Here is a 23,538-nt window from a genome sequence, read left to right as displayed (position 1 = left end):
CAGCAAAGATACAGAATATTTTCATCAGTCCTGAAATTTTCTTAGTGCCCCTTTGTAACACTCCCTCCTTCCACCCTCACCCGAGTCACCCACTGATCAACTTTCTGTCACTATAGCTAGTTTACATGTTCTAAAATACTATATAAAGCAAATCCTATATAATCCTACTTTGTGTTTAGCATCTTTCATGCAGTATGATTTTGAAATTCATCCATGCTGTTGCGTGTATAAGTGGTCCCACAGATTTCTTTTAATTGGTGAGTAGTATTCCACCGTACGGATGTGCCTAGATTTATTTATCCATTCACTTGTTGATGGACATTTGAGTTCTGTATTGTTTTTGACTGTTACAAATATACCTGCTATGAACATCTATGCACGAGTCTTTTTGTAGACATATGGTTTCATTTCTCTTTGATAAATACATATGAGAGAAATGACTGAGATGTATGGTTGGTATATGTTTAAGAAAGTGTTTTACATTTCCACCAGAAGTGTAAGAAAATGCTAGTTGCTGCACATCCTCATTGACACTTGGTATTATCAGACTTTAAAATTTTAGCCTTTCTAATGAGTATGTAGTTGTATCTGACTGTGGTTTTAATTTGCATTTTCCTGATGACTTATAATGTTATTTTTTCATGTGATTATTAGCCATTCTTGTACATTGTTTCATAAAGTGTCTGCTGAAATCTTTTGCCCATTTTTAAAGGTTTGTCAATTTACTATTGAGTTGTAGGAATTCTTTATATATTCCATAAACAAGTCTGTTGTCCAATATATGTATTGGGAATATTTTGCTTATTCCATGGATTAACATTTTGTTGTTTTAGTGACGTCTTTTGAGGAACAAGGTTTTTTAATTTTGGAAATGTCATATTTATCAATTTTCCTTTTATGATTTATGCTTTTTATCTAAGAAATTTTTGCCTTTTTCAAGATTGCAAAGATTTTCTCCTATGCTTTCTTCTAAAAGTTTTCATAGTTTTGTAGTTAGGTTTATAATTCATTTTGACTTAATTATTGTGAATAATGTGAGAGTAAAATGTAATTTTTTGTCCATTAGGATAGCCAGATATCCTAACACCCTTTGCTGAAAAAACAAAAAACCCTTTCCTTCCCCATTGAATTTCCTTGGTACCCTCATTGAAAATCAATTGACTATTTAAGTGTGGGCCTATTTCTGGACTCTGTATTCTGTTCCACTGATCTGTATATCTATCCTATGCCAATACCACATTACCTTGATTACTGTAGCTTTAAAGTCTATTATAGTCTAATCTAAAGTTTTGGCTAGTATAAGTCTTGAAATTAGGTAGCTTAAGTATCATACCTATGTTCTTTCTAAATTTGTTTTTTCAGGGGCTGGCCCAGTGGCACAGCGGTTAAGTGTGCGTGCTCCGCTTCGGAGGCCCGGGGTTCGCAGGTTTGGATCCTGGGTACACACCGAGGCACCACTTCTCAAGCCATGCTGTGGCGGCGTCCCATATAAAGTAGAAGGAGATGGGCACGGATGTTAGCCCAGGGCCAGTCTTCCTCAGCAAAAAAGAGAAGGACTGGCAGTGGATGTTGACTTAGGGCTGATATTCCTCACACATGCACACACACAAAATTGCTTTTGCTCTTCTACCCCTTTGAAGTAACGTATAAATTTAGAATCAGCTTGTCAATTACCAAAAAAAAAACCCTGCTGTGGCTTTATTGGGATTGTGCTGAATCTTTAGATAAGTTTGGGTGGAACTGCCAGCTTAACAATATTAAGTCTTCTAATCCATGAACATGGTATAACTCTCCATTTATTTAGATCTTTAACTCATTCAGTAACATTTTGTAGTTTTAAGTATATGGGTCTTGTACATATTTTGTTAAACTTATCCCTAAGTATTTCATATTTATAAATGCTATTGTAAATGAAATCACATTTTAAATTTCAATTTCCTAGCGTTCATTGCTAGAATACAAAAGAAAAACTTTTGATTTTTGCATACTGACTTGGTATCCTGTGACCATGCTAAATTATTATATAGGATATTACTAGTTCTGGTAGCTTTTTAATAGATTCCTAGGGTTTTCTACAAAAGGATCACATCAAATGCAAATAAAAACAGTTTTACTTCTTTTCAAATCTGTGTACTTTTATTTCTTTTACTCTCCTTAATGCACTGGCCAGGACCTCCACAGAAGATGAAAGTCGACATCCACGCTTTATCACCAATGTTAGAGGCTAGGTGTTCAGTTTATCATCATTAAATGTGATGTTAACTGTAGATTCTACACAGATGCCCTTTAGCAAATAGAGGAAGTTCTCTTTTATGCCCAGTTTGGTGAGAGTTTTTGTTATGAATGGCTGTTGGATTTTGTGAAATGCTTTTTCTGCATCTATTGAGATAGCTTTACTCTCCTTTATGTAGAATTACTCTTCATTTTGTTGATATGGTGAATTACATTGATTTTCTAATGTTAAACCAACCCTGTATGTCTGGGATAGATCCCACTTGGTCCTGATATAGTATCTTTTTACTGAATACCATTTGCTAATATTTTGGTTAGGATGTTTGCATTTATACAGCATTTAGAAAAGATATTGGATTTTTTGTCTGTAGTTTTCTTACTGTGGCTTTGTCAAGTCTTTTTTTTCGTAAGGAAAATCAGCCCTGAGCTAACATCCGATGCCAATCTTCCTCTTTTTGCTGAGGAAGATTGGCCCTGGGCTAACATCCATGCCCATCTTCCTCTACTTTATATGGGATGCCGCAACAGCATGGCTTGACAAGTGGTGCATCGGTGCACGCCTGGGATCCAAACCTGCGAACACTGGGCCACCACAGCGGAACATGCACACTTAACCACTACGCCACCGGGGCTGCCCTGTCAAGTCTTGATATCAGAGTAATACTGGTTTCATAAAATTAGTTGGAAACTATTCCTTCCTTTAACTTTTGAAAGAGTTTGGCTAGGATTACTATTACTTCTTTCTTAATTGTTTAATGGAATTCACCAGTGAAGCATCTGAGCCTGTAGTTTTCTTTGTGGGAAAGATTTTAATTATTAATTTCTTTACTAGATATTGAGCTATTCAGATTTTTCTATTTCTTCTTGTGTCAACTTTGTTAGTTTTTTTCTTTCAAGAAATTTGTTTTTCTATTCCATCTAAGTCATATTTATTGGATAACAAATCTGTTGTTTATATGTTCCCTTATAATCTTTTTAATGTCTGTAGGATCCGTAGTGGTTTCCCTTCATTCACTCCTGAAATTGGTAATTTGTTTCCTCTGTGCTTTTTGTTGCTTTTTTTTCCTTATTGATTTATTTATGGGGGGGGGTGGATAAGTTTAGCTAGAGGTTTATCAATCTTATTGATCTTTTCAAAGAATCAGCTTTTGGCTTCACTGACTTTTCTCTATTGTTTGTTCTTATTTGTTCTTTATTGCTTCCTTTCTTTGATTTACTTTGGGTTTAAGTTAGTGGTCTTTTTGATTTTAGACTTTTCTTCTTTTCTAAGATAGACACTTAAAAAATTATATATTTCCCTCTAAGTACTGCTTTAGCAAAATCTCACAAAGTTTGATATATTGTATTTTTATTATTATTCAAATGAAATATTTTATAATTTCCTTTGTGATTTCTTGTGTCATGACTTGCTTAGTAGTGAGTTGTTTAATATCCAGATATTTGGGGCTTTTAAAGATTTTAATTTTTTTTATAATTTAATTTCATTGTGGTCAGAGAACATATTCTGTAAGATTTCAATCTTTGCAAAGCTATTGAGACTTTTAACAGATGGTTTGTCTTTGTGAATATTCTATGTGCACTAGAAAAGAATGTGTATTCTACAGTTATTGAGTGTGGTGTTTTATGGATGTCAATTAAGTTAAAGTGGTTGACAATGTCCTTCAAGTCTCCTCTATCCTTACTGATATTTTTGTCTACTTGTTCCATCATTTATTGAGAGAGGTGGGTTAAAATCTCCATGTATATTGTAGATTTGCCTATTTCTCCTTTTAGCTCTTGCTTCATATAATGCACTTCATATAGTTTGAAGCTTTGTTTTTAGGTCCTTACTCACTACTACATCATTCTGATGTATTGATCTTTTTATTATTAAGTGTCCCTCTTTGTCTCAAGTAATACTCATCCCGAAGGGTTCTGTCTGATATTAATATTGCTACTGCATCTATTTTGTGTTTACTGTTCACGTGGCATATTTTTTCCAGACTTTTACGTCCAGTCTATTTGTGTCCTTGTATTTAAGAAGTTTGTTTTGTAGACAGAATACAGTTGGATCTTGCTTTTTTAATTCAGTATGACAATCTCTGCCTTTTGATTGGAGTGCTTAATCCCTTTACAGCAAATATAATTATTAATATGGTTTTATTTAGGTCTGCCATTCCTATTTATCTCATCTGTTTTTTGTTCCTTTGTTCTTCCTTCCCTGCCTCCTTTCATGTTAATCAAATTTTTTTTTAGTATTCCATTTTAATTCCTCAACTGGCTCTCTAGCTCTAGCTCTCTGAATTATATTTTAGTGAATGCTCTAAAGTCTGCAATATACATTTTTAACATATCACAATCTACTTAAATGTTCATTTCTAATTATGTCAGAAAAAATATAGGAACCATGCAATAATATAATTCCACTTAACCCCCATCCATAGTGTTCTATGTTACATCTATATGCATGATAAACCCATCAATACAGTGGGTTTTTTGTTTTTTTGTTTTGCTGAGGAAGATTAGCCCTGAGCTAACTAACATCTGTTGCCAGTCATCCTCTTTCTTTTTTTGCTTGAGGAAGATTAGCCCTGAGCTAACATCTGTGCCAATATTCCTTTATTTCATATGTGGGTCTGCACTACAGCATGGCTGACGAGTGGTGTAGGCCCACACCCAGGATCTGAACCTGAGAACCTGGGCCACTGAAACTTAGCGCGCTGAACTTAACCACCACACTACAGGGCCAGCCCAATACTGCTCTTCATTCCTCCCTGTATATCCTTTAGCATTTCTTTTAGTACAGGTCACTCAGTGACAAATCTTCTCAAATTTCTAGTCTCTGGAAATGTCTTCACTTTCATTTCTAAAAGACAGTTTTGCTAGATATAGAATTCTCAGTGGATAGATTTTTTTCCTTCGGCACTTTGAAAATGTCATTCCGATATATTTAGTTTTTATACTTTCTGATGAGAAGTCAGCTGTTAATCTTGTGTGTGCTCCTCTGTATGTAACATATCGTTTTTCTCTGGCTGCTTTCAAGAGTTTGTCTTTATCTTTGGCTTTCATCAGTTTAAATGTGATAAGTCTAGGCATGATTTTTTTTGTGTTCATCCTGCTTTGGGTTTATTGAGCTTCTTGAGTCTGTACCTAAAAATTTTTCACCAAATTTGGGAAGTCTTCAGTCATTACTGCTTCAAATATTTTTCTACCCCTTTCTATTGCTCTTCTCCTTCAGGGATTTCCAATTTCACATATACTAGATCGCTTGATATTGTACCACAGGTCTTTGAGATTCTGTTTATTTCTCTTCAATCTTTTCTATGTGTTTTAGTTGGATAATTTCTGCTGATTTATATTTAAGTTCACTGATTCTTTCTATTGCCATAACTAATCTTATGTTGAGCCCATTCAGTCAATTTTTACATTTTAGTCATTGTATTCTGCAGCTTAGATTTTCATTTTTGTGGTTTCCATTTCTCTGCTGAAATTTTCTGTCTGTGCATTCATTAATACTATATTTTCTTTTAATTCTTCTGACATATTTTCCTTTCATTCTTTGAACATATTTTTAATAGCTGTTTAAAAAACTTTGGTTAAGAAAACATAAAACTTAACATCTTAATCATTTTAAAACAGCTCTTTTAATTTCTTCTGCTAAAGTCTGTATCTGGTTCCACCTGCAGACAGTTTCTATTGACAGCCTTATTTCCTGAGTAAGGTTCTCACTTTCCTTTTTTGCTGCATATGCAGTAATGACAGTTGAAAACTGAATACTGTGGATAATACATTGCAGTGACATTGCATTCTGCTGGGTTCTGAGGTTAGTGATTTTGCCGTAATAGGCAGTAACTTGGCTGGATTCAAACTGCAGCACGTTGAAACTGATATCTCTGTTCTGTTCTTGTGGCTTCCCACTTTTTAATATGGCAGGCTTGTGGTGGTCTCTGCTGTGCCTATGTAATCTGGTCATTACCCAAGGAGACAGGGAGTGCTGGGGCTCAAGCTTTCTGTGATTTCCTTGCTTCTAAGGATTCCTTCCCTTTTCACCACTAATTTCCAGCTGCTCTGTCCTCTGAAACTTAAAGCTCATACGGGCTCAACTTCATGCCATCTAAGCTGCACACGGTTAAGAAACACACTTGGCTTAAAAAGCAGCAAACTCACAAGTCTGGCCCCCCAGGGCTTTATCTTTCAAGGATATATTTATTTCTGGTCTTTGCCTGCTTTCTCACTGAGCTCCTGGAATATCTCCCACACGAGCGTAGTTTAACTGTTGCCAGGGATTTGGGAGAGTTTACACTCAGAATTTGAGCTTCATTACTTCTGTAATTTTCTCACTGCCCAGAATTTTCCTTTCAATTTCCAACTGCCTGAGCTCTGGTCTCTGGCATTTTTAGACAGTAAGGCTGAGGTTTTCTCCCTCCCCCCATCCAATTTTCGGCAGCTATGGGAGTTAGACAAGGCCCTTGGGCTAGAAAGCCAAGAGTTCCCAATTTTTACTATTTTCCATTAGTTTTTTGAAATTAAACTTCTCCTGTGGTGTGTCTGTTTTTGGATGCTTTCCAGAGCCTTTATTTAATTTTTTAAATCCAGCTTTTATAATTGTTATAGAATGAGGTTTCCTGCTACCACTTGGTAAATGAGAAAGAGTCCAGAATGAACCAGGCATTAAGAGGAGGAATCTCAAGTCTCAGACATCTCTGAATCCTCAATGCTTAGCATAGTGCATGACACCTAGTAGGTGTTCAATCAAGACATGCTGAGAGAATGACTGAAAGCATGACTTGGGTTTAGTTCTGGTTCTGCTGGTCATTTACTACTGTGTGATCTACTACTAAATGTTACTCAACCTCCAAGCAAAACTAACTTGCAGAAACAATTATAGAACAAGGTTCCTGGGTTAATTTCACTTTCAAAAATTTAACCTAAGGAAAGTTGGAGATGTCTTCCAAAATTTATGAATAAACATGTTCAGTGTAGCATTATTTATACTAGTAAAAAATCTGGAAACAATCTCTTTGTCCAAAAAGAGGGCAATTGTTAAATTCTGGCAGATGACAGAATACTATGATGGCATGTAAAACGTTTTAGAATACAGGCATATCTTGGAGATACTGTGAGTTTGGTTCCAGATCATTGCAATAAAACGAATATTGCAATAAAGTAAGTCACGTGAATTTTTTGGTTTCCCAGTGCATATACAAGTTTTAAGTGTGCAATAGCATTATGTCTAAAAAAATGTACATACCTTAACTAAAAAATGCTTTACTGCTAAAAAATGCTATCATCTGAGCCTTCAGCAATTTATAATCTTTCTGCTGGTGGGGCATCTTGCCTCAATGTTGATGGCTGCTGACTGATCAGGGTGGTGGTTGCTGAAGGTTGGGGTGGCTGTGGCAACTTCTTAAAATAAGACAACAATGAAGTTTGCCACATCGATTGACTCTTTCTTTCATGAACGACTTCTCTGTAGCATGTGATGCTGTTTGATAGCACCATATCCACAGTAGAACGTCTTTCAAAATTGGAGTCAATCCTCTCAAACCCTGCTGCTGCTTTATCAACTAAGTTTATGTAACATCCTTTATTGTCATTTCAACAACCTTCACAGCATCTTCAGCAGCAGTGGAGTCCATCTTAAGAAACTACTTTCTTTGCTCATCCATAAGAAGCAACTCCTCATCTGTTAAAGTTTTATCATGAGATTGCAGCAATTCAGTCACATCTTTAGGCTCCACTTCTAATTCTAATTCTAGTTCTTTTGCTATTTCTACCACATCTGCAGTTACTTCCTCCACTGAAGTCTTGGACTCCTCAAAGTCATCCATGAGGGTGGGAATCAACTTCTTCCAAACTCCTGTTAGTGTTGATATTTTAACCTCTTTCCATGAATCATGAATGTTCTTAAGGACATCTAGAATGATGAATCCTTTCCAGGTTTTCAATTTACTCTGCCCAGATCCATCAGAGGAATCACTATCAATGGCAGCTATAGCTTTACGAAATGTATTTCTTAAATAATAAGACTTGAAAGTCAAAATTACTCCTTGATCCATGGGTTGCAGAATAGATGTTGTGTTAGCAGGCATGAAAACAACATTAATCTCGTCGTACATCTCCATTAGATCTCTTGGGTGAACAGGTGCATTGTCAAGGGATCTTTTTTTCTGAGCAGTAGGTCCTAACAGTGGGCTTAAAATATTCAGTAAACCATGTTGTAAACAGATGTGCTGTCATCCAGGCTTTGTTGTTCCATTTATAGAGCACAGGCAGAGCTCTTGTTGTTTGTTCCATTGAGTCGATTCTGACTCCTAGTGACCCTGTGTACAGCAGAGCAGAACCCTGCCCAGTCTTTTTGCAGCACTATATCAGACCAAGCTCTGTTGCTATTCACAGGGTTTTCATGACCAATTTTTTCAGGTGGGTGGCCAAGTCCTTCTTCCTAGTCTGTCGAATCTGGAAGCTCTGCTGAAACCTGTCCACCATGGGTGACCCTGCTGGTATTTGAAATCCCGGTGGTATAGCTTTCCACATCACAGCAACACACAGCCACCACAGGATGACAATCGACAGATGGGTGGTGAGGTTCCCTGAACAGGAAATGAACCCAGGCCACAGTGGTTAAGAGTGCCCAGTCTTTCCCACTAGACCACCAGGGCTGGCTACAGGCAGAGTAGATTACCTAATTCTTAAAGGCCCTAGCAATTCTGGAATGGTAAATAAGCACTGGCTTCAACTTAAAAGTCACCAGCTCATTAGCCCCTAATAAGAGAGTAGCCTGTCCTTTGAAGCTTTGAAGGCAGGCTTTGACTTCTCTTCTCTAGCTATCAAAGTCCTAGATGGCATCTTCTTCCAATGTAATGCTGTTTCATCTACATTGAAAATCTGTTGTTTATGCACCCCCGTGTTCATTGCAGCGTTATTCACAATAGTCAAGACTTGGAAGCAACCTAAGCACCCATCAAGGGACGAATGGATAAAGAAGATGTGGTATATATACACGATGGAATACTACTCAGCCATAATAAATGATGAAATCCAGCCATCTGTGACAACATGGATGGACATTGAGGGTATTACACTAAGTGAAATAAGTCAGAGGGAGAAGGTCAAATACCATATGATCTCACTCATAAGTAGAAGATAAAAACAAAACAAACACATAGAAACAGAGACTGGATTGGTGGTTACCAGAGGAGAAGGGGGGAGGGAGGAGGGTGAAAGGGATGACTAGGCACATGTGTGTGATGATGGATTGTAATTAGTCTTTAGGTGGTGAACATGATGTAAGCTATGCAGAAAGAGAAGTATAAAGATGTACACCTGAAATTTATACAATGTTATAAACCAATGTTACTGCAAAAAAAAAAATCTTGTTTAGTGTAGCCACCTTCATCAATTATCTTAGCTAGATCTTCTGGATAACTTACTGTATCTTCTACCTCACTTGCTGCTTCACTTTGCACTTTTTTGTGTGTGTGTGAGGAGGACTAGCCCTGAGCTAATAATCTGATGCCAATACCTCCCCTTTTTGCTTGAGGAATACTGGCCCTGGGCTAACATCCGTGCCCATCTTCCTCTACTTTATGTGGGATGCCACCACAGAATGGCTTAACAAGCAGTGCATCAGTGTGTGCCCGGGATCCAAGCCTGCAAACCCCGGGCCACCGCAGCGGAGCGCATGCACTTAACCGCTGCGCCACCGGGTTCACTTTGCACTTTTATGTTATGGAGATGGCTTCTTTCCTTAAACCTCATGAACCAACCTCTGCTGGCTTCAAACTTGTCTTCTGCAGCTTCCTCACCTCTCCCAGACTTCACAGAATTGAAGAGAATTAGGGCCTTGCTCTGGATTAGGCTTTGGCTTAAAGGAAATGTTGTTGCCAGTTTGATCTTCTGCAAGATCTGCCCAGATCACTAAAACTTTTTCCGTATCAGCAATAAGGCTTTTTCACTTTCTTATCATTCATGAGTTCACTGGAGTAGCATTTTTAATTTCCTTCAAGAACTTTTGCTTTGCATTCACAATTTGGCTAACTGTTTGGTGCAAGAGTACTAGCTTTTGATCTAATTTGGCTTTCAACATGACTTCCTCACTAAGCTTAATCATTTCTAGCTTTTGATTTAAAGTGAGAAGCATGCGATTATTCCTTTCACTTGAACACACAGAGGCCATTGTAGGGTTATTAACTGACCTAATTTCAATACTGTCATGTCTCAGGGAATAGGGAGGTCCAAGGAGAGGGAGAGAGACAGGGAACAGCTGGTCGGTGGAAAAATCACAACATACAAAATATTTATTGATTAAGTTCACCATCTTATATGGGTGTGGTTCATGGTGCCCCAAAACAATTACAATAGTAACATCAAAGATCACTGATCACTGATCATCATAACAAATATATTAATAATGAAAAAGTTTGAAATATCGTGAGAATTACCAAAATGTGACACAGAGACATTAAGTGAGCAAATGCTGTTGGAAAAATGGTGCCAATAGACTTGCTCAATGCAGGGTTGCCACAAACCTTCAATTTGTGAGAAACACAGTATCTGCAAAGAGCAATAAAGCAAAGTGCAGTAAAACGAGATATGCCTGTAATGTGTTTTATTGATATGAAGAAATGCTCTGCATATAAATGTTGAGGGAAAAGAATTCAAGTTACAAACCAAGAAACAGCCAGATCTGGATTTGATTCTTAGTTCTACTACTTAGAAGCTAGATTATTTACCTTGTATAATTAAACCTTTGATCTGATTTTTTCATCTGTAAAATGCTGACAATGATAGAACCTTCTTCATGGGCTTGTTGGGAGGATTAAGAGATATTCACATAGTAATTGCTCAAAAAGTATTAATTTCACTTATACAGTAAGTAGCTGCAAAATGTTAACCAAGTAGTCACAGAAATTATGTTAAAATTAAATATATATGTTTATTTTGTTGAATGTGATAACAGTATTGTGATTATGTTTTTACTTTGTCTTTTGTGTTTATCTTTTTGTTTTGTCTTTTAGAGATATATTTAAGTATATATGGGTGATAAATGATATGATGCTTGGTATTTGTGTTTAAAATATCCTAGATATTACAATTTAATTAAATATTTATTTTTAAAAATGCTCTAGAGAGAGGTGAAACTAGAAAGGAAGAAGGCTGATCACTGTTGAAGCTAGCAGATGGGTACATGAGGTTTCACTATACTGTTCTAATTTAAAAATTTTTCCAAAATAAAAAAGCAAAACAAAAAAAATATACATATAGCAAATAACAGTGATTATCTGTAGATAGTGGGTCAATGGGTGAATTTTACTGTATGAAAATATCTTATTTTTATAAATGGGAAGGGCAGTTATTTCTCCTTCTTTCTCTCTCTTTCAAGTCTCATGGGCAAAACAAGAAGCTTCTAGCTTCAGTTCTGCCCCTACTTGCTGTACAGCCTTGAACTGACCACATCACCTCTCTGGGTCTCAGTTAATTCAACTGTGAAAAGAGCTGGGTGGGTTAGATAATTTCTAAGACCCTGTATAGACCTACCCCAGTTGCCTGGATGGGACTGATAAAAACAGGAATTCAGAAAAGGGAGAACTCAGCCTGTGCTGGAATGAACAGCCAGAGAAGGCCACAAAGATGAATCATGGAAGAAGTGGGACTTGAGTGGGTGGAATATGGTTGGGCTGGGGGGTGCACATTCCAGGTGGGGTAAACAGAAGGAGTAAAGTCAGTGTAGGATCAAGTTACATGGCTTGGTGGAAGTTGGTGTGTCAAGAGGCAGACACAGCTGGAGCAGGCGGGCTGGACTGGTAATGAGAGAAATAATGAAGTTTGATAAGTAAGTGGAGATCAGATGGGAGGAGGAGGAGGGCAGAGGTTACCAAGGGAGTGGCTGATTGTCGTGCTTTGGGAAAAGCTCACTGGGAGAAATACTGGGCCAGGGAGACTGCTTAGAAGAATCCAGGTATAAAGCAAGGTGTCAGCATTGAAAAGTCACAGATTTGAAAGCCACGCAGAAGAAAAAAACGGCAGGTACTGGGGAAAGTACTCATTAGTAGAATGACTGAAGTAGAGTACAGTCAGAGACAAGTCTAAGATAGACGTATCAACCACTTTTTAGGAATTTCTCCCAGTCTTTCCTGAGAGAGAGAGCGAGACAGAGAGGAAAAGGGAAAGACAGAGACAGAGAGAGAACACACCTTCCTGTTACAGGAGAAAGACTTCTGAAACTACCAATGAAATCTTGAAAGAAGGATAGGCTGAGTCTGCTGACTTGAGTCTCCTTTCTACTGGGGAGCTCAGAAACCTTGGCCTAAAAGAGGGAGATCTAAATGTGGCAGATGGGAAACAAGGCCATCAAAATTCACTGATAGATCCCCAGCTACAGCTTGGGGTCTCTTGCACTAACATTTCCAGTGGAAAACACCAGAAAAATAGTGAGAACACCAAAACAGCACAGTAAAATGAAGCCGTCTGGTGTGGAGGCAGAAAGGGGAGGTGACTGAGAGACAGGAGCCATCCGGAAGCCTCCTCCATCCCCTGAGGTGCTGGCCAGCACAGAGGCTGACGTGCTCTGGTGCACTCGGCCACACTCGTGGGCCTCCTAGATGCCCAATGCTGTTAGAGTGGCAATGGCTCTCTGCTGAATAAAAGCTTTTATAAATCAAATGAAGTTGCTTCAAACATACACTGAACATTTACTTGTTGGCTGGGGAAATTCTGTCACTGTTAATCATTTACTTTTGTACAAAACAACTTTTGTTTCTGCCACATGATTAATAATTCTTTTTATGTCATAACCAGTCAAATACATATCAAAACCACAAGGGCACACACAATTCCACAGGTTAGGGCACATCTCCATGTGACTGTTGGGAGAGCAAGGGAGTGCAGCATCGAGGCTGGAAAGAGGGCAACAATCTCATGAGGAAGCACCTGAAACTCAGCTCTCTAGCCACTTCACAAATTTTTGAGACTGATGACACAGAGCACTGTGGTTTAGCCACCATCCCTCATATGCCTACCATGTGCCAGGCACTTTACAAACATTTTTTCTGGTTTGCAGGACAGCCCATGAGGTAGGAGTAATTATTATCCCAAGCATACAGATAAAGAATCGTGAGGAGCCAGCCCTGACGGCCTAGTGGTTATTAAAGTTCAGCGTGCTCCACTTTGGTGGCCGGGTTCAGTTCCCAGGTGCGGAACCACAGCAATCATCTGTCAGTTGCCATGCTACAGTGGCGGCCCACACAGAAGAACCAGAAGGACTTACAACTAGGATATACAATCACACTCTGGGGCTTTGGGGGAAAAAGAGAGAGGAAGATTGGCAACAGACGTTAGCTCAGGGTGAATCTTTCCCAGCAAAACAAAAGAATTGTGAGGCTTGAAAGTAAGTTGTGAGTCCATGGTGACACAGCCGTACACCCGGTTGTACTGATTTTCCTAATCAAGATCCTCTTTCCCTTTCTACTTTACTAAGAGAAGCCCGACTGTGTTAGGGGCAGCCATATGCCCAGCTAATGTACACATTTCCAAGGCTGCTTTAACCTCTTGTGACCAAGTGACCAGGTTCTCACCAGTGAGGTGTGGGTGAAAGCTCCTTAAGAAAGAGCCAGAGTGAGAGCAGCCCATCTTTGCTGCCCCTCCCCTGCTTCTTACGTGGAATGTTGACTGGAGACGGGCCACCTGGTGCACGTGAAGATGGAAGCCTCTTATCAATGATAGCAGAGCAGAAAGAGAGGAGGAACCAGAGTCCTTGATGACTCTGTAGCTGGGGATCTGTTACCAGCAGCTTAATTAAATTCCCAAATCATACTCAGAGCGAGCTCACTCAGAATTTAAATAAAGGGGCCGGCCTTGTGGCCTAGTGGTAAAATTTGGCACACTCCAGTTTCATGGCCCGGGTTTGGTTCCTGGGCATGGACCTACACCACTCGGCTATGCTGTGGCAGCAACCCACACACAAAATAAAGGAAGACTGACACAGATGTTAGCTCAGGGCGAATCCTCCTCAAGCAAAAAGAGGAAGATTGGCAACAGATGTTAGCTCAGGGTGAATCTTCCTCAGCAAAAAAAAAAAAAGAGAGAGAAATTAAATACAGAGTCTGTATGACTCTAACACCTGGAGATACCTGTTGAGCATTCATTATTTATCCAGGGTTATGCTAGATGCTGGGGGGAATGGTGAGGACATGGGAGGATGGTACAAAGGGAAGGGAAATTTCCTATAGTTTCCCATAACTATAGGAAAGATATCAAGGGAAGTTAAAAAAATTTAAATTGTTGTGCTGAATAAATCAATTATATAAAATAACAAATTTGAAAAATATAATTATGAAAAATATTTCTCTTCCAAATATATTAACAAAGAAAATAAAGAAACCCCAGATGGATAAAACCTAGTATATAAAAATTGCATGGTAAATGCATTTTGCTTTAAACTTGAGAACTTTGAACTTCTGGTAACTGAATTTTAATAAAAAAATAAACAGAAGCTGGGTAGTGACTATGATAATGGATGTGGCTTTTTTTGTTGTTAAGTTTTAAATTCATAATAATTCTGTTAAAAATAGTTTTAGGGAGTGACATCAGCATCATGGCAGAGTGAGCTCTCCCTGTAGACTCTCCTCGCTAAGACAATGAAAAGGAGGGGCCGGCCCCGTGGCTTGGTGGTTAAGTGCGCGCGCTGCGATGCTGGTGGCCCGGGTTCGGATCCCAGGTGCGCATCGAGGCGCCGCTTCTCCGTTCATCCTGGGGCTGAGTCCCACATGCAGCAACTAGAAGGATGTGCAGCTACGACATACAACTATTCACTGGGGCTTTGGGGGGAAAAAATAAAATAAATAAAATCTTTAAAAAAAAAAGACAATGAAAAGGACATTCAGATACCAACAGAGGACATTCACACAACACAAAAGACGTCTGAGAGACCCATGCAGCCATACGTCTGAAGGTAGAGGAGCTGGACCCCCCAGAGGAAGTGGAATGAGATAAGGAGATGTCCTCTCTCTCCTGAACAGCAGTGACCCAGGGCGTGGGACTGTGAGTGGCTCTGAGAAAAGAGGGGGGAGGGGCAGCTCTCCACAGGAACACCTTCACTCTCCAAGTGCGCTCACAGCCCATGGGAAAGCACCACACAGAGGAGGCTAAGCTATTGCAGGGGTGTCTTCTTAAAGCCAGCACCCCAGGAGAGCAGATAGCGAGGGCAGAGCGAGAAGCCCCCAGGATTGCACAGGTGAAAGAAAGTGCCTCTCCCCCCGCCCAGAGCTCCAACTCAGCCAGTCGGCCAGAATGCCCACGCATAGGTTAAAAAAGCAGGAGCTGTGAGCAAGTGAACTGGAAATGGCAGGGCAGGACCTGTCAGCATAGATTCTAAGGACAGGCACAGATGCCAGGGGTTGCGGCAGGCTCAGAATACACAGACTTGAGCCCCACCCAGTGGCAGCAGGTGGAAGCTGTGACCAGATACTATCACTATGTGAAGGCAAAAATCCACGCCATCAAATAGTAAAAAGAAACATATTAATACTCCAAACCAGAAGGAAAAGGACAAGCACAGAAATCAATCTTGAAGGCACAAAAATTTATAATCTAAATGACAGAGAATTCAAAACAGCTATCATAAAATAATTCTATGAGTTACAAGAAAATATAGATGGACAGTTCAATGAAATCAGGAACAAAATTACTGAACAGAGTGAATTCACAAAAAAGACTGAAACTATAAAGAAAAACCAATCATCAGAAATGTTGGAGATGAAAAATACAATGGATGAGCTAAAGAAAAATCTGGACTCCCTGAGTAACAGAGCTGATATGGAGAAGAGAATTAGCATTCTGGAGGACAGAAACACAGAAATCCTTCAGATGGAGGAGGAGAGAGAACTAAGACTAAAAAGAAATGAAGAAATTCTCCGAGAAATATCTGACTCAATTAGGAAATGCAATATAAGGTTTATAAGTATTCCAGAGAGAAAAGAGAAGGAGAATGGAGCAGAGGGCTTTTTCAAAGAAATAATAGCTGAGAACGTCCCAAACCTGGGGAAGGAGCTGGAAATACAAGTAAAAGAAGCAAATAGGACTCCTAATTATATCAATGTAAAAAGACCTTCTCCAAGGCGTATAGTAGTAAAGCTGGCAAAAGTCAATGACAAAGAAAAAATATTAAGGGCAGCAAGGCAGAAGAAAATAACTTACAAAGGAACCCCTATCAGGCTTTCAGCAGATTTATCAGGAGAAACCTTACAGGCTAGGAGAGACAGGAATGATAAATTCAAAATTCTAAAAGACAAAAACTTTCAGCCAAGAATACTCTATCCAGTGGAAATATCCTTCAGATATGATAGAAGAATAAAAACTTTCCCAGATAAACAAAAGCTAAGGGAGTTCACTGCCACAAGACCCACTCCCCACTACAAGAAATGCTCAAGAAGGCCCTCATACCTGAAAAAAAAAAGGTTTACAAAGCCTTGAGCAAGGAAATAAATAGGTAGACAAAATCAGAAAATTGCAGCTCTCTATCGCAACAGGTTAGCAAACACTTCATTATAACATTAAAGATAAAGGGAAGGAAAACATCAAAAATAAATATAATGTCGTCATTTTAACTACACACTCACAACACAAGATGGAATAAGATGTGACAACAATAACTTAGAAGGGGAGGAGAAAAAGGATGGAATCAGCTTAGTCTAAGGAAATAAGAGGCTATCAGAAAACAGACTATCTCATCTATGAGATTTTTTATACAAACCTCATGGTAACCACTAAACAAATAATCAGAACAGAGACACAAATGGTAAATAAAGAGAAAACTGAGAAAACCATCATAGAGAACTACCAAACTGAATCAGTAGTCTGAAATACATGAGACGAGAAACAAAAGAAATGCAGAACAACTGAAAACAGGTAACAAAATGGCAGCATTAAGGCCCTCGTGTACCAATAATCACTCTAAATGAAAACAGATTGAATTCTCCAATAAAAAGACACAAAGTGGAAGGATGGATTAAAAAACAAGAACCAACAACATGCTGCCTCCAGGAAACACCTCAGCTCTAAAGACAAACACAGGCTCAGAGTGAAGGGATGGAAGATGATACTCCAAGCTAATGGCAAACAAAAGAAAGCAGGTGTTGCCATACTTATATCAGACAAAATAAACTTCAAGATAAAATGGGTAATGAGAGACAAAGAGGGGCCGTATATAATGATAAAAGGGACATTCCACTAAGAAGACATAACACTTATAAATACATATGCACCCAACATAGGAGCACCAAATTATATAAAGCAACTATTAACAAACGTAAAAGGAGATATTAACAACAACACAATAATAGTAGGGGACCTTAACACTCTACTTACATCAGTGGATAGATCATCCAGAAAGAAAGTCAACAAGGAAATAGTGAATTTAAATGAAAAACCAGACCAAATGGATTTAATAGATACATATAGAGCACTCCAGCCAAAAACAGCAGAATACACGTTCTTCTCAAGCGCACATGGAACATTCTCAAAGATAGACCATATATTGGGAAATAAGGCAAGCCTCAATAAATTTAGGAAGAGTGAAATCATCTCAAGCATCTTTTCTGACCATAATGCTATGAAACTAGAAATTAACTACAAGAAAAAAGCTGGGAAAGTGACAAATATGTGGAGACTAAACAGCATGCTACTGAACAACCAATGGATCACTGAAGAAATTAAAGGAGAAATCAAAACATATCTGGAGACAAATGAAAATGAAAATACACCATACCAATGGGATGCAGTAAAAGCGGTCCTGAGAGGGAAACTCATAGCAATACAGACCCACCTTAACAAACAAGAAAAATCCCAAATAAGCAACCTTAAACTATACCTAACAGAATTAGAAAAAGAAGAACAAATGAAGCCCAATGTCAGCAGAAGGAGGGAAATAATAAAAATTAGAGCAGAAATAAATGAAATCGAAACAAACAAACAAAAAAAAGCACAACAGTAGAAAGGGCCAATGAAACAAAGAGCTTGTTCTTTGAGAAGATAAACAAAATTGACAAACCCTTAGCCAGACTCACTAAGAAATGAAGAGAGAAGCCTCAAATAAATAAAATTAGAAGCGAAAGAGGAGAAATTACAATAGATACCACAGAAATACAAAGGATTATAAGAGAATACTATGAAAAACTATATGCCAACAAATTGGATAATCTAGAGGAAATGGATAAATTCTTAGAATCATACAACCTGCCAAAACAATCAAGAAGAAATAGAGAATCTGAATAGACCAATCACAAGCAAAGAGATTGAAACAGTAATCAAAAACCACCCAAAAAATAAAAGTCAGGATCAGATGGCTTCTCTGGAGAATTCTAGCAAACATTCCAAGATTTAATACCTATCCTTCTCAAACTATTCCAAAAAGTTGAAGAAGAGGGAACACTTCCTAACACATTTTACAATGCCAACATCACCCTGATACCAAAGCCAGACAAGGACAACACAAAAAAGGAAAATGACAGGCCAATATCGCTGATGAACTTAGATGCAAAAATCCTCAACAAAATATTGGCAAACCAGATACAGCAATATATTAAACAGATCATATACTATGATCAAGTGGGATTTATACCAGGGATGCACAGATGGTTCGACATCCGCAAAATCAATCAATGTGATATACCACATTAACAGAATGGGGAAATCACCCAGAAAATCATCTCAATACATGCACAAAAAGTATTTGACAAGATCCAACATCCATTTATGATAAAAAAATCTCAATAAAATGGGTATAGAAGGAAAGTATCTGAACATAATAAAGGCCATAAATGAAAAATCCATAGCCAACATCATACTCAATGGAGAAAAACAGAATGCCATCCCTCTAAGAACGGGAACAAGACAAGGGTGCCCACTCTCGCCACTCATGCAACACAGCAGTGGAGGTTTTGGACAGAGCAATTAGGCATTAAAGAAATAAAAGGAATATAAATAGGCAATGAAGAAGTGAAACTCTCACTATTTGCAGGCGACATGATTTTATATATAGAAAACCCTAAAGAATTCATTGGAAAACTATTAAAAATAACAACTAGAGCAAAGTTGCAGGGTACAAAATCAACTTACAAAAATAAGTTGCATTTCTATACTCTAATAACAAACCAACAGAAAGAGAACTCAAGAACACAATCCCATTTACAATCTCAACAAAAAGAATAAAATATCTAGGAATAAATTTAACGAAGGAGGTGAAAGACCTATACAATGAAAACTATAAGACTTTATTGAAATAAATCAATGATGACATAAAGGAATGGAAAGACATCCCATGCACATGGATTGGAAGAATAAATATAGTTAAAATGTCCACACTACCTAAAGCAATCTACAGATTCAATGCAATCCCCATCAGAATCCCAATGACATTCTTCACAGAAACAGAACAAAGAATCCTAAAATTCATATGGGGCAAAAAAAGACCCCAAATAGCTAAAGCAATCCTGAGAAAAAAGAACAAAGTTAGATGTATCACACTCCCTTATGTCAAAATACACCATAAAGCTACAGTAATCAAAACAGCTGGTACTGGTACAAAAACAGACACATAGGTCAATGGAACAGAACTGAAAGCCCAGAAATAAACCCACACATCTAAGGCCAGCTAATCTTCAACAAAGGAGCTAAGAACATACAATGGAGAAAGGAAAGTCTCTTTAATAAATGGTGTTGGGAAAACTGGACAGCCACACGCAAAAGAATGAAAGTAGACAATTATCTTTCGCCATACACAAAAATTAACTCAAAATGGATCAAAGACTTGAAGGTAAGACCTGAAACTATAAAACTCCTGGAAGAAAAGATTGGCAGTACACTCTTTGACACTGGTCTTAGACAGGATCTTTTTGAAGACCACATCTACTCAGAAAAGAGAAACAAACAAACAAAAAATAAACAAGTGGGACTTCATCAGACTAAAGAGCTTCTGCAAGGCAAAGGAAACCAGGAACAAAATGAAAAGACAACCCACCAACTGGTAGAAAATGTTTGCAAATCATATATCTGACAAGGGGTTAATCTCCAAAATATATAAAAAACTCACACAACTCAACAACAAAAAAACAAACAACCCAATCAAAAAATGGGCAGAGAATATGAACAGACATTTTTCCAAAGAAAATATACAGATGGCCTATAGGTACATTAACCATACATCTGATAAGGGCTTAATCTCCAAAATATATAAAGAACTCATGCATCTCAACAACAAAAAAACTACCAACCCAATTAAAAAATGGGCAAAAGACCTGAACAGACATTTCTCCAAAGAAGATATACAGATGGCCAACAGACACATGAAAAGATGTTCAAAATCACTAACTATCAGGGAAATGCAAATCAAAACTACAATGAGATATCACCTCACGCCCGTCAGAATGGCTATAATTAACAAGACAGGAAACAACATGTGTTGGAGAGGTTGTGGAGAGAAGGGAACTCTCATACACTGCTGGTGGGAGTGCAAACTGGTGCAGCCACTATGGAAAACAGTATGGAGATTCCTCAAAAATCAACGATAGAACTACCATATGATCCAGCTATTCCACTGTTGGGTATTTATCCAAAGAACTTGAAAACACCAATTTGCAAAGGTACATGCACCCCTGTGTTCATTGCAGCCTTATTCACGATAGCCAAGACTTGGAAGCAACCTAAGGGCCCATCAAGGGACGAAAGGATAAAAAGCTGTGGTATATATACACAATGGAATACTACTCAGCCATAAGAAACGATGAAATCCAGCCATTTGTGACATCATGGATGGACATTGAGGGCATGATGCAAAGTGAAATAAGTCAGAGGGAGAAGGTCAAATACCGTATGATTTCCTTCATTAAGTAGTAGATAATAACAACAATAAACAAACACATAGGGACAGAGATTGGATTGGTGGTTACCAGAGGGGAAGGCGGGAGGGAGGAGGGTGAAAGGGATAATTGGGTACATGTGTGTGGTGATGGGTTGTAATTAGTATTTTGGTGGTGAACATGATGTAATCTATGCAGAAATAGAAGTACAATGATGTACACCTGAAATTTTTACAATGTTATAAACCAATGTTACTGCAATAAACAAAAAATTAAAAAAAAAAAAAAAAAAAGAAAATATACAGATGGCCTATAGGTACATTAAAAGGATGTTCAACATCACTAATCATCAGGGAAATGCAAATCAAAACTACACTAAGATATCACCTTACACCCATTATAATGGCTATAATCACCAAGACAAAAAAAAACAAATGTTGGAGAGGATGTGGAGAAAAGGAAACCTTCCTATACTGCTGGTGGGATTGCAAACTGGTGCAGCCACTATGGAAAACAGTATGGAGATTTCTCAAAAAGTTAAAATAGAAATACCATATGACACAGCTATCCTACTACTATTTATCCAAAGAACTTGAAATCAACAATTCAAAGAGACTTATGCGCCCCTATGTTCATTGCAGCATTATTCACAATAGCCAAGAAGTGGAAGCAACCAAAGTTCCCATCGACTGATGAATGGATAAAGACGACGTGGTATATATATATACAATGGAATACTACTCAGCCATAAAAAAGACAAAATCGTCCCATTGCAACAACATGGATGGACCTTGAGGGTATTATGTTAAGCGAAATAACCCAGATGGAGAAAGACAAACACCATATGATTTCACTCATATGTGGAAGATTAACACACAGACAAAGAGAACAGTTTAGTGGTTACCAGAGGGGAAGTGGGGTGGGGAGTGGGCACAGGGGTAAAGGGGCGCATGTATATGGTGACTGACAAATAATAACACACAACTGAAATTTCACAAGGTTATAAACTCTTATGACCTCAATAAAATAATATTAAAAAAACAGTTCTAAAAGAAATTATTATTAAAAGACATTAGCAATTTCAATTTCCTTGTTGGGTTTTTTTCCCCTTCTCTTTACATCCATAAATGGGTTGGCAATGACAGAGACAGTTTAAGAAGGAGCCCTAAAACAGGCTGCGTGCAACCCCAAGACTCAGAACTCACAGCTGCTCTCCCATCAAATCAGACGCAGAGCTGACGTTCCAGGCAGTAATGACTCTAAACTCTGGCTGCCCATTAGTCACAACCTGGGGACCTTTAAGAAGGGCTCGTACTCAGGGCCCACTCTTCACCAAATGAATTCAATCTCTGGGGTTGGGGCTTGGGCGACAGCATTTTTTCAACACTCCCCAGGCTGGAAAACCACTGGGTGCAGGGAATAGGAGAACCAAATAATTACTCCAAGTCCTTCTATGCACCATTACAGTATCTGCCCGCAAGCTGCACTTGCTATAGAATATATTAAAATGATTTTTAATCACCTACTGGGATGGCATGAGCCATCAAATGGTCCACAACAGTGTCAAAGTAAACAATCTTCTAGTTAGGAAACCGCTCGGTGGGACCTAACTGGCGTTAAGTAAGCAATATTTGTGATCCCTAGCATTTTTCACATTATGGCACACATAGAAAATGCTAATATTTGTATTGCACACTGGAATAAAGGGAGAAGGTTGCTCAAAGTGGAGGCCAGGACCTAGCTCCCGAGGGCAGTGGGACCAACCCCTCAGCAAACCTGGAGCCCACTGTTCCTAAACACCAGCCAGGAAGCTCTGCTCTGCACACAAAACATTGTGCTACAGCAACCCAGCTGGATGTCCAGATGGCACTGCTCCTAGGGTTCTTATGACATGTCCTTCTCCTCAGAGAGCAGGTCTTGTCTACTTGTCTGCCAACTACCAGCTCTCTCTTGCAAGTCCACCAGGACTGCAGATTCCTGTGTCAAGCTAGGACTTACACCAGGCACAAATGTAAGTCACTCAGGGAGGAGGGAAAAGATGCATTCCTCAAAAGATGTACTTTGGTCTTAATGCACTAGACTCTGCATTCCATTTTAACAGGAAAATGTATCCAATCTCAGACACTTAGTAAGAGCCCTTCTCACAAGGTGATAGTTTTCTGCTACTTAAAACTGGAGAACTATTACTATTTTCTTTTTATTATCACATACCTATTACCACAATTAAGAATACAGAACAAACTTTAAATTGACAGTTTTTTATTGTTTGTTTTAGTAATAGTAGTATTGGTATTCATTGTTGGCAAGATTGGAAATATTAAGTGCAATTTAAGTATTTTTAAAAAGAAACCTGGTGATGCAAATAAAAACTGTAAAAATGCTCTTATCATTTGCCCTAGTAATTCCATTTCTAAAATTTATTCTAAGGAAATCAGTGATAGCCATACAGATTTATGTAAAAGGATGTTCATTA

At 38.4% G+C, this 23,538-nt stretch overlaps 1 protein-coding gene across 2 annotated transcripts in view; it reads right to left on the bottom strand.

The window, feature by feature from the left end:
- The window catches only part of LATS2 (large tumor suppressor kinase 2), a 107,637-nt gene that overhangs the window by 54,982 nt on the left and 29,117 nt on the right, over positions 1 to 23,538 (bottom strand). The gene's annotated exons all lie outside the window — the stretch shown is intronic.

This window comes from Ceratotherium simum, chromosome 10, assembly GCF_057802395.1.
Source record: "Ceratotherium simum simum isolate JZ-2026a chromosome 10, ASM5780239v1, whole genome shotgun sequence".
NCBI lineage: Eukaryota > Metazoa > Chordata > Mammalia > Perissodactyla > Rhinocerotidae > Ceratotherium > Ceratotherium simum.
The sequence above is the reverse complement of the archived record's forward strand: the minus strand, read 5'-3'. Positions and strand labels throughout refer to the sequence as shown.